General features: G+C 36.1%; 2 long non-coding RNA genes and 1 pseudogene across 3 annotated transcripts; 2 read left to right on the plus strand and 1 right to left on the minus strand.

Annotated features, from left to right (window-relative positions):
* The first annotated feature begins 3,201 nt into the window (after positions 1 to 3,201).
* LOC145641921 (CBL-interacting serine/threonine-protein kinase 4 pseudogene) lies at positions 3,202 to 5,028 on the plus strand (annotated as a pseudogene).
* Positions 5,029 to 5,409: 381 nt separating this feature from the next.
* On the plus strand, positions 5,410 to 9,327 carry LOC145556200 (uncharacterized). Of its 2 annotated transcripts, none has more exons than XR_014091798.1 (3): positions 5,410 to 5,908; positions 6,687 to 6,740; positions 9,206 to 9,327. It is a non-coding gene; the product is annotated as an uncharacterized LOC145556200 (long non-coding RNA). The 2 variants fall into 2 exon arrangements; XR_014091799.1 differs by having other exon boundaries at positions 9,209 to 9,289.
* A 12-nt stretch (positions 9,328 to 9,339) lies between these two features.
* Positions 9,340 to 10,114, minus strand: LOC145556201 (uncharacterized). The gene is made up of 3 exons (XR_014091800.1): positions 10,056 to 10,114; positions 9,515 to 9,549; positions 9,340 to 9,429 (listed from the first exon to the last, which is right to left on the minus strand). It is a non-coding gene; the product is annotated as an uncharacterized LOC145556201 (long non-coding RNA).
* Positions 10,115 to 10,423: the final 309 nt, after the last annotated feature.

Below are 10,423 nucleotides of genomic sequence, written 5' to 3' on the forward strand. Positions count from 1 at the left end.
CGCTTTCATAATTCGGTTATTTAGGTTTTTTGGATCCGAACAAGATTAATCCAATGCGATCCGAAAATAATGCTTTCATAATTCGGTGATTTCGGTTTTTATCTGAATAATGAACACCCCTACTTTCAATGTGTTTGTTGACAAAGCAATATTACTCCATAATTTAAACTTATGCTATGCGTCTCTCCATTAAAGGGAAGCATCCCTCTCGGAAACCTAGGAGCTTGCCAAAGTTTCGACGAGGCAACTAGTTCTCCGGCGAGTATCCTCTTCTAATTAATTAACGGGTTTTTTACTTAGCGTGTTTTCAACGGTGAAGTCGGAGCAGAATCAAGCACGATGTTGGGCTTCATTTAATTTTTTATGTCTTACAAATAATAACATTTTGTTACAAATAATAAAAAAAACACAGTTAGTATATACTATATACTTCCTCCGTTTTTTTATGGTTGCAACAGTTTGACTTTTACATTGTTCACGTGTTTCACTTTGACTAGTTTTGACTATTTATAGTTAAGTAAAAATGCATTCATGTGGGATCTTGTTAAATTTGTCTCGATCTATACCATTTTAATAGCTAAAGTTTATAATTTTTACATTGGTAATTAAAGATATTAACGATTGAAAACATGCATCGACAAGCGTGAAAAAAATAGTGTTGCAACAATAAAAGAACAGAGGAAGTACTAGTTTTGTGCCCCGTGCGATGCTCGGGTTAGTTATTGAATTTTAAAATAAATTTTTAATCTATATGTCAAATTTTAAAATATATCAATTAGTTAAGAATTGATGTGACGATTTTCTATCTAGTAGGCATGTGATAACTAATGATAATGTTGGTGGAAATGTTCGATTTGATATAATACATTAAAAAAAATAAAAAAATTAGCAAAAATTAAATTAAATAAAATAAATATTCAAAGCCCGTGGGTTGGTCCGATCCCAAAACTTAGGGCAAGGATCGAACATTTCTTGACTCGTAACCTGAAGTGACCAATCCGAGATGACTCTTGACTCGACCCTAATTGACAGGTCTACATAGTAATAAATTTCTATTAGATTGTAAAGTATATATTTTTTTAACCGATTAGTATATATATAAATGGATGTTTTACGCTTAAACCTACTTCCTTCACTCGAAAAAAATATTATGATATAAAAAATAAATTTTTATGATAATTTTATATTATTATAATCTAATAATTTTTTAAATAAAATTATAATTCAATTTGTACATCTGAAATATATAAATTTAACAGGTGGATGGATGGGTCTGGTGATGGAATGGATGTATCGTCATTCGAATCCGACCGATCCGTCACCCCATCCACCTGTTACCCCGCTTAAGTTCGGGTTTTCATCCATATATTTGGATCGGGTGGATGATTATCCATCTGATTTGGATGATATTGCCACCCCTACTTTCCACCCACCCACCACCTAACCCCTTTCCCCTACTGACGCCCAACACTTCACCTCGTTGCGATGCCCATCTCCTTCCCCTTGCCGCCACCCACCCTCGACACAATGCCCTTTTCATTTCCCACACCCCTCCTCTCATTCCTCCAAGATGACTACCACCCCCACTCCCTTTCTCGGCCCCCTCCCTAAAACGACCCTACTCATGTTCCCCTTCCAAAAAAGGACCCTCCTTGAAACAACCCCTCCCCAAAATGACCCTCTACCTTGTTCCCCTCTTGAAAAAGACCCCAAACCTTAAACACTCCACTCACAACCAAACAAGTTTTGGATTTCAGGGGAAGAGTGTTCGTTTTGAGAAGGCGATTGTTTTCAGGGTGGGGAAAAGGGAGGAGGGATGGTCGTCACACCAAGGATGGGGGAGCTGGGCATCTAGGGGGCTGGAGCTTGGTTGGGGTGGGTGGGGAGGGTGTTGGTTATGTTAGAACGTTTTTTCTAAAATAGTTTGATCATTAGAAAAACACTCTAACTATTATTAACACCAACTCTAATTAGACTATTCGATTTATTTATTTATTTTTTAAAAAAGCAAAAAAACAAAGTTTAGGGAGTTACAAACTTTTATGTCTTTAACTTTAGGAAGTTTATAGAATTAACCTGTTATTGTTGGTCATATTTGATTAAAGTGAGTGAATTGCAACTTTTATGAGTTGGGTGTGTAAATTGCAACTTAAATTTAAGTTCAGAGAGTGATTGTATAGTTAACTCAATTTTACATTGTGCATTTTTTTTATTTTTTTTTTAAAGGAAAAAAAATGCGGTTTGCAATTTATACAACTAAATTATCTATTATAATGAACATGATGAATGTAGCCATATAAGTTGACACAAAATAGATTGTGAGCCAAATTATGCATAATATGGAGAATAGGGGGATTGCTTTCTTAAACCTTTCATTGCCTTTTTAGTTTTTATTTTGTTTGTCTTTTGTTAATTTAGTCTAAATAGCTCACTTAATCCAATTTATAATTTTTTTTAAAAATTGCATTTTCAATTCAAATTTTCACATAAAGTTACTTGTCTTTACTTTATTTAATATCATTTAAAAAAAAAAAACCAAACTATCCCAACTTGATTCATCATGTGAGATTTTTTTGATCAAATAACTAACAGTCATTTCAAATAAATTTCAGCCCACAGATTATAGCGTTGAATCAGCCTCCTAATAATAAGCAAAAAATATCACACCCAAACAACAAATCTAGATGTCTTGATTTCTTTCCATGCATCACCCCATTTTTTTTTGATTTCTTTCCTTTCATTCAAATTCCAACTCCAAAATAGCACACCCAAATAACAAAATCTAGATGTCTTGATTTATTTCCATACATCACCCCATTTTTCTTGATTTCTTTCCATTCATAGTTACATTCAAATTCCAACTCCAACCCCAATAATCCAATATAATCCCCTACATCTCTCTTATTAAACACAAAACACCATTTTATATTAATTTCCTTTAAAAAAAAAAAAAAAAAAAAAAAAAAAAAAAAAAAAAAACCAAAAGGACTTTTCAGGTATTTCAAACAACAAAACAACATAAAAAAATTTCAAGAAATAATAAAATAAAATAAAAATAAAAATTGTCAATTTATTAAGAAAATGACTCACCAAAGTCCCTTATAAAACCCTTACCCTCAATCACTCAACATTTGTCCGTGCCTTCACCCAATTTTATTTACCTGGTTTCGCCGGTCCTTTCCTTTCAGCTTTCACCCTTTTTTTTTTTTTTTTTTTTTTTATTATCTCTCTCCTCCGCTTCCTCCTCCTTCAATGGCGGCAGCGGTTGCAGAACCCCCTTCATCCTCTTCTTCTCCACCTTCTTCATCATCTAACGCCGCTAAAACCATCCTCGGTAGATACCAATCCGGTAAACTCCTCGGCAAGGGTAGCTTTGCCAAGGTTTACCATGCTCGATCTTTGACAACCAATCAATCCGTTGCTATTAAGGTTATCGACAAATCTAAAACTCATCCTTCTATGGAGCCTCGCATCGTTGGCGAGGTCGCCGCGATGCGGAGGCTTAACCATCCTAACATCCTCAAGATCCATGAAGTTTTAGCATCGAAATCAAAAATATATCTGGTTATGGAGCTCGCTAAGGGCGGCGATTTATTCGGAAAGCTATCGCGCCGCGCTGATCATCGGTTTCCCGAGCCGTTAGCGCGGAAGTATTTTCATCAGCTCGTTTCCGCTCTCCATTATTGCCACCAAAACGGTGTTGCGCATCGAGATGTAAAGCCGCAGAATCTTCTCCTTGATGAGGAGGGGAACATTAAGGTTTCGGACTTCGGGCTTTCGGCTGTGGCCGAAAGCGCGGTGGCTGTTTCAAAGGAGAAAATGATGTTGCAAACGTCTTGCGGAACCCCGGCTTTCGCAGCGCCGGAGATTGTAGGGAGGACTCGGAATGGATACGACGGGTCGAAGGCGGATGCGTGGTCATGTGGTGTTATATTGTTTGTTATGTTGACAGGATATCTGCCATTTGATGATGGGAATTTGGTGATGATGTATCGGAAGATGCATAGGAAGGAGTACAGGTTTCCCTCGTGGGTTTCGAAACCCGCGAGGGGGTTGATCAGCCGGCTCCTCGATCCGATTCCGAAGAGCCGGCTGAGCATTGATGACATTCCGAATGATTCTTGGTTTAAAAATCATGGAATGTTATACCCAAGAAGTGTTAGCCTTGGAGATATGGCTTCATTGGAGGAGAAGAAGTACAAGAAAATGTTGTTATTGGAGAGGTGTAATACTATGTCGGATTCAGCAGGTAACAATGGTGATAAAGCGAGGTGTGGTGGTGGTGAAAGTATGAATGCTTTCGAGATTATAACCATGTCGTCGGGGTTGAATTTGTCTGGGATGTTTGATCAGGATTACTCAGAAGGAAGGAGAGAAAAGAGGTTTACGTCGAGGGAGCCGAAGGCGGTGGTGGTGGAGAAGGTGGTGGGTGTAGGGGAGAATTTGGGGTATGAGGTTGAGAAAAGAGAGAATTGTTGTGGGAATTTTAGTGTATGGTTAGGGAAAGGGAGGTTTGTTTTGTCCGTGACGGTGTCTGAGGTGGCGGCCGAGCTGGTCGTGGTGGAGATGAAGGTTGTGGATGGTGGTGGAGTTGGTTGGGATCAAGAAGAAGTTCATTGGGAGCAGTTGAAGTCAGGTCTTGGTGATATTGTTGTGTCATGGCACCAATAAATAATGTGACCTTACCCAAAAAAAAAAAAATTAATTAACAAGAACACATGGTTGATCATAGGGGATGAAAATTTTCGCCAAAATCAACTGGATTATTTGGAAAACAGGAAGATGATTGAGCTTTCGAGTCGTATATGAAACGATGATCGAATCAAATCGATGATACAAGGATTATTATATCTTCCTAGATGATATTGATGGTGAAAATTTCTTGTACAGATGAACACCCCAGGAAAAGAACTTAGTTATGATGATGAGCTTAGTTTCTTTTCTATAAAGAAGAGAGCTAAATTAGATTATACACAGACAGCTGATTGTAGATTTTGTTCATGAAGTTAGTAAACTGGAATTTTGATTTGTCTGTGTTAAACTTTGTTAGATAGGGGTTATTAGGGGTTTCCCTTCAGAATTATGAATCATCAACCATGTTAGTGATGCTTTTAAGGTCCATAAAAAAGAAGATGCTAAGAAAATTAGCCATGACAAGCTTGATTTAGTGCCTGTACATTGTAAAGATTTCGACTTTTTATCTCCCTTGTAATATATTTTTAACTAATATATATGGAAAATTTTATTTATATGTTCTGTTTGTTACTTCGTTCTGTCGAGAATTAGTTGTCACATTACTGATAATTAATCTCAGGCAGATCGAGTTTATATATTTTTCTGTCATTGTCTAGATACTCAAATGAAGAAATTATTGGAGTAAACTATTAATGATGAAAGAGTCATTTGATAAAATGGTGGGCCGTCTGTTGATGTGGTATATGTACAATATAGAACAAGTTGAGATTACATGTATTAGTATATCCATCTTTTCTTGATAGCCATGTATTATATCTGCTGCTGTTTTTGTTTATTTTTTGTAATTACAATTAATAAGTCCAACTTGTTAGTATGAAGCTACATCCATTTGACCATTTGAATCCGGAATGTTTGTAAGATTAGTTGGGAGTTAGCTTGCTTGTCTAATCGAGTTTTCAAATTACACATCTTACATCTGTGCAGCTGACTAAAGTTGTCTGATGTTTAGTAATTTCTCTCTTCTTTCCTGCAGTTATATGTGGTGAAACAGGTTTTTATGAGAACATAAACTAAGAGCTTTTGATGCAGGGGTATTGGAGCTAAACAGCCCAACTCTGCTATCAGAAGTTGTGCTCGTGTGCAGTTGATTAAGAATAGAAAGATCGCTGTTATTTTGCCCAATGATAGTAATTTGAACTTCATCAATGAAAATGTAAGTCCATTTTGTTTATATGTCAGCAAGCATATGCTCATACTGGTTCATGAATCGTAGCCTTACTATATTTGCTGGTGTTTTGTGATTTTCTTACCCAAATTTATAGTAACTGCAAGTATTGTTGACTATTGGTTTTTGGTAAGTTGTACTGTGAGAACATGATGATATGAGATTTCTTCTTCTGAAAGTTCTTCACCGAAATTTCTGTAGGAGTACATGTGTACCTATGGGTTTTAATACATTTACTACGCTTCAGAAAATTGATTTCCATTTCTAAACGTCGATTATCATTAAAGAATTGTTGTTCTTTATAGTAATAGTTTCAGTACATACTAGTGCCCCTAGTATGTAGCTATGTTTTGAGTTATCAAGGCTTCCTTGTGCCATTTATAAAGATTGTATTCATCGAGTTTGAGTACATTTAGTGCAAAGCAAGTTAATGTAACTGATTTAAGTATTGAACTGTGTGATGTTTCTAATCCACCCTAATAAGTAACAAAGGAAGACTTTTATATATATCACATCAATGTTATATTTCCTAATATTACAGCAGTCAGAATGTCAGTATAAAGCTACATCAATTTAAACCTGGAATTTTTGTAAGACCAGTTGGGAGTTAGTTAGGCTAACCAGTTTTCAAATTACATGTCTTACATCATCAGTGCAGCCTATCTGATTGTAGTTGTCTGATTTTTCGTAATTTCTCTCTTTTCCTACTGTTATATCTTATATGTGTCGAAACAGTTTTCTGATTCTGAATCACTTAGTTGCATAGGTCTACAGATGGTCCAGACAGAATGTGCCCTTGAAAGCCTCTGGGAGTCTGGGTGTAAGTTCCTTTCGTAAGTCTAAGTGCACTGACATATCGGTTGCTGCACTTTCATCACAATTGACTCCATATTAGTGAATATTCTTTGTGTCATTAGAGGTTATCCTGGAATGCGTATTATTTAATAATTTGTGTTTGATTTGGTAACTACAATAGAAAATTCTAAGTAAAAGGAAATTACCCCCAACATTATAAGTTGGTCTGTTCCTGTCAATAGTATTTATTCTGCCATAGATTATACTCTGCATTCAGTTATTATACATCAAAGGCTAAGCACCACTCAGGTGTCTCATTTTTTGTTAATACAAAAAGCTATATATATCTCACATTATTCTTGATTATGACCTTCGATTAAGCCAAATTAATGCTGTCAAAACAAACAAAAAATTAAGTCAATACAACAATTATGCTTAAAAGACCTCTAATGATGGGAGCATTAGAGGAGGAAAAATCTCCTTAGTGACCTAAACATACGGTGTTTAATATGTATAGTTCTGTGGTGCAAAAGGTGTTCTAGGACACTGGCTATGTTGTATAAACTTCGTCATGATGAACGATGAACAGGCACTGAGGAGGTGAAGACAAAGTGTTGTTAAATTAACTTTCAAGTTGAAGCTTTGTTGAACCATGTGAAATGGTCCCATTTTAGGAAAAATAATGCATGAACCCACATGTGCAATGGTCTTTGTCAAGGGAAAAAAAATGGAAACATATCAAAATTATACTTATGGCTAGAAGAATCATTACAAGAAGATGCTCTGGACCAAAATCCGAATCAACAATCATTATCTATAGATTAGCTCTATTGGCTTTACATAATCGACCTCCTCAATGCTCGAACTTTTCATTAAGACTTTTTTCACCTTGGTACAAGTAAACATCATCTCAGCCTACTAATTTTCGCCTTCATCAATTGTCTCATTATGATAGCAACCCACAGTTAAATGAGAGTCTTTCAAAACGTCTAATAAGTTTTTAGGTGAACCTAGATCTAAGTTATCTACCTTCTTGGACATTTCCTTTGGGATTGCTCAGTTTAAAAGAAAGCACTTTTCTTCAATGGAGAAACTTTGGGAATTGATGTTGATGTCTTAGTGCGAGGAGTTGGGCTGAACAAACTTTGCCGTGCTGGTCTCTGAACTTTAGTGTGGCTTTTCTTGGAAGTAGATGAGCACTGACCAGAACTTGGTGAGGAGCCATTAGCAGCCAACTGAGAAGCTGATGGAGAACCTTTTTTTAGTTCAAGCTCAATCACAGTATCCTCAGGGTAGAAAATGTTTTCCTTTTCCTCGAATCCAAGAGAATGTGTTTGCTTCTTGGTGGAGGCCTCATCTTTCTTCCTTTGCCCTTTATTATTAGACATACCATCTTGATCATGCCTTTTAATCTCTGGCTTCTGAAATTTCTAAAAGAAGAGAGCTTGTTAATAAATCTCATTTTCAGATTTTTCCAACTGTATATGAACTTAAAGAGTTGTCTAAAGAAACTGACCATGTCAAAGAAGCCGATCTTTTGGGAAGGCATGCGAAGACTAGAAGCCTTGGATGAAAAGGGACTTCTCTTTGCTTCTGTAGTGTCATTCTGTTTTGAAGCATCCAGTCCAAGACTTCGTTTGGTGCAAGAATGAAGTTGATGATTGTTCTGATGGGCTACTAAGTTCATTGTTTGAGAAGCCTTAATATCATAAGTGATACTACCATCTGAAGTAGATTAGTAGAAGAATAAGATTAACAATGCATTCACTTATAGTCCTATATAGTATTCAAAATGAAGTATATAATTAGGCCTATTAGATTCGTGTACATACGAGAGTAGCTCAAAAGGTTCAGTTTAGCATAATTAATAATGGGAAAATGATCTGATTTGTGAAACTACCTAGCATCTCCTGTGATTCCAGAAGGCTTGCAGTCTGTAAATTATCCATGGAAGTTTTACTTGGAGAATAATCAATCGACCTATTAGTAGCATATGAAGGCAAGAGAGATTGGGAAGATATTATAGAATTAGAGCTCCTTAAATCTGGTAGTTTGGGAGCCAACATGCCATGTCCTGTAATAGTTATGGTTAATTCAGTATTAGATAATAAACGAATCCAAATGAATACTCCTTCCTTTCCATGTATTTTGCGTTAGGTTTGGCACTAGCATTGTAGTGATAGGCCAAGTAACATATCCTGTGACTCAGGGAAATTACGCAAAATAATATGGGACCAATGGAGTAGTAAATAAAGTTAGATTCACTACATAAGTTCTTAGTTTCAGTTTTACCATTTCTGCTGATTGCTCGCAGAGGTAGTTTTTTGTCATGCACCTTAGAGACTCTAGTCTGGCTCCTGATTCCGGCGGACTTTAAAGGTTCTTTCCTGCTAATAATGTTCTTAATCAATTCAAAGTAAGTTTAGTTAGTCATAATGCTTTCAAGATTTTTTGCTAGTTGCTGATATAGTCATAAATATCTTGCTACAGCAGAAACTGTCCTTATCAGCCTCAACCTTTTCAGTTGGATGCTTTTAAAAAGTTCAGCTAAATATTCCAGTCCAACGGTCCTGGATGCACCTAATCAGTAAATCAGTAATGTGATAAGTGGTCAGTCAACTCACAGATTGTGATTTAGCAACAGCTGATCTTGATGTCGTCTCTGATCTTCCAACAGCCATCTGTTGTCGTATGGAGCCTTGTGTCGACACCATCTGAAAGTCCAAAAAAAGCAATAGGCACTTATGCTCAAGTCATTTATAGATGTTTCTAGCAAAAACACTATCTGATAAACCTTACCTTGCTTGGAGACGCAACTTTTGTTTTCATCAATGCTGTAAAAGGCCATAAGAGAAAAGACAGCGCAATAAGAAAGAATATCATGAGTGTGACAGAGAATAAGTAATGGTTGGAAGCAACTACAAGCAGGGCATTGAAGATTACTTTCTTTGAAACGCGATTAATATCTATCAGATATAATAAGTTCATTGGATAGAAGTAACAATCAGAATACAGTGCTGAGATTAAAAAATGCTTTCACAATTTCACTTATAAACAAAAGTCATGCAGAGCACAATACTAGTCCATCAGAACAGGTTAATAAGTAATGGTTGGAAGCAACTACAAGCAGGGAAGGTTACTTTCTTTGAATCGCAATTAATATCTATCAGACATACTAAGTTCATTGGACAGAAGTAACAATCAGAATACAGTGCTGAGATAAAAAAAATTATTTCACAGTTTCACTCAAAAACGAAAGTCATGAAAGAGCACAAAACTAGTCCATCAGAACAGGTTATACGACTCATACATCATCTGTAACGAGTAAGCGTCTACTTACACTGACATTTCTGTTTTCCAGCAGATCCAACACCGAGTTTCTGACTTAATTTTCTTTCCTGGCAAACTTTACTGCAAATTTCCAAATAAACAGTTACTACTTGCATTCAAAGGGATCATTTACACTTCAAAAAGTTTACTCAAAGTCACTTAACACACCTCTTCACATTATCTTCATTTCCAAGTGAAGATGATACCTCAAGATTCTTGAAACCGCTATTCACAAGACACAATTCCTCGAGTTCAAGAAAACCTTAAACAATCACGAAAGTAAAAAGGATTAATTAATCAATCGTACACACGTTTAAGTTACAAAAACCGTAAACATGTAAGATTAAAAAGCCATGTACATACCAGGGCTTGTTAAAA

This window comes from Chenopodium album, chromosome 8, assembly GCF_948465745.1.
Source record: "Chenopodium album chromosome 8, dcCheAlbu1.1, whole genome shotgun sequence".
NCBI lineage: Eukaryota > Viridiplantae > Streptophyta > Magnoliopsida > Caryophyllales > Amaranthaceae > Chenopodium > Chenopodium album.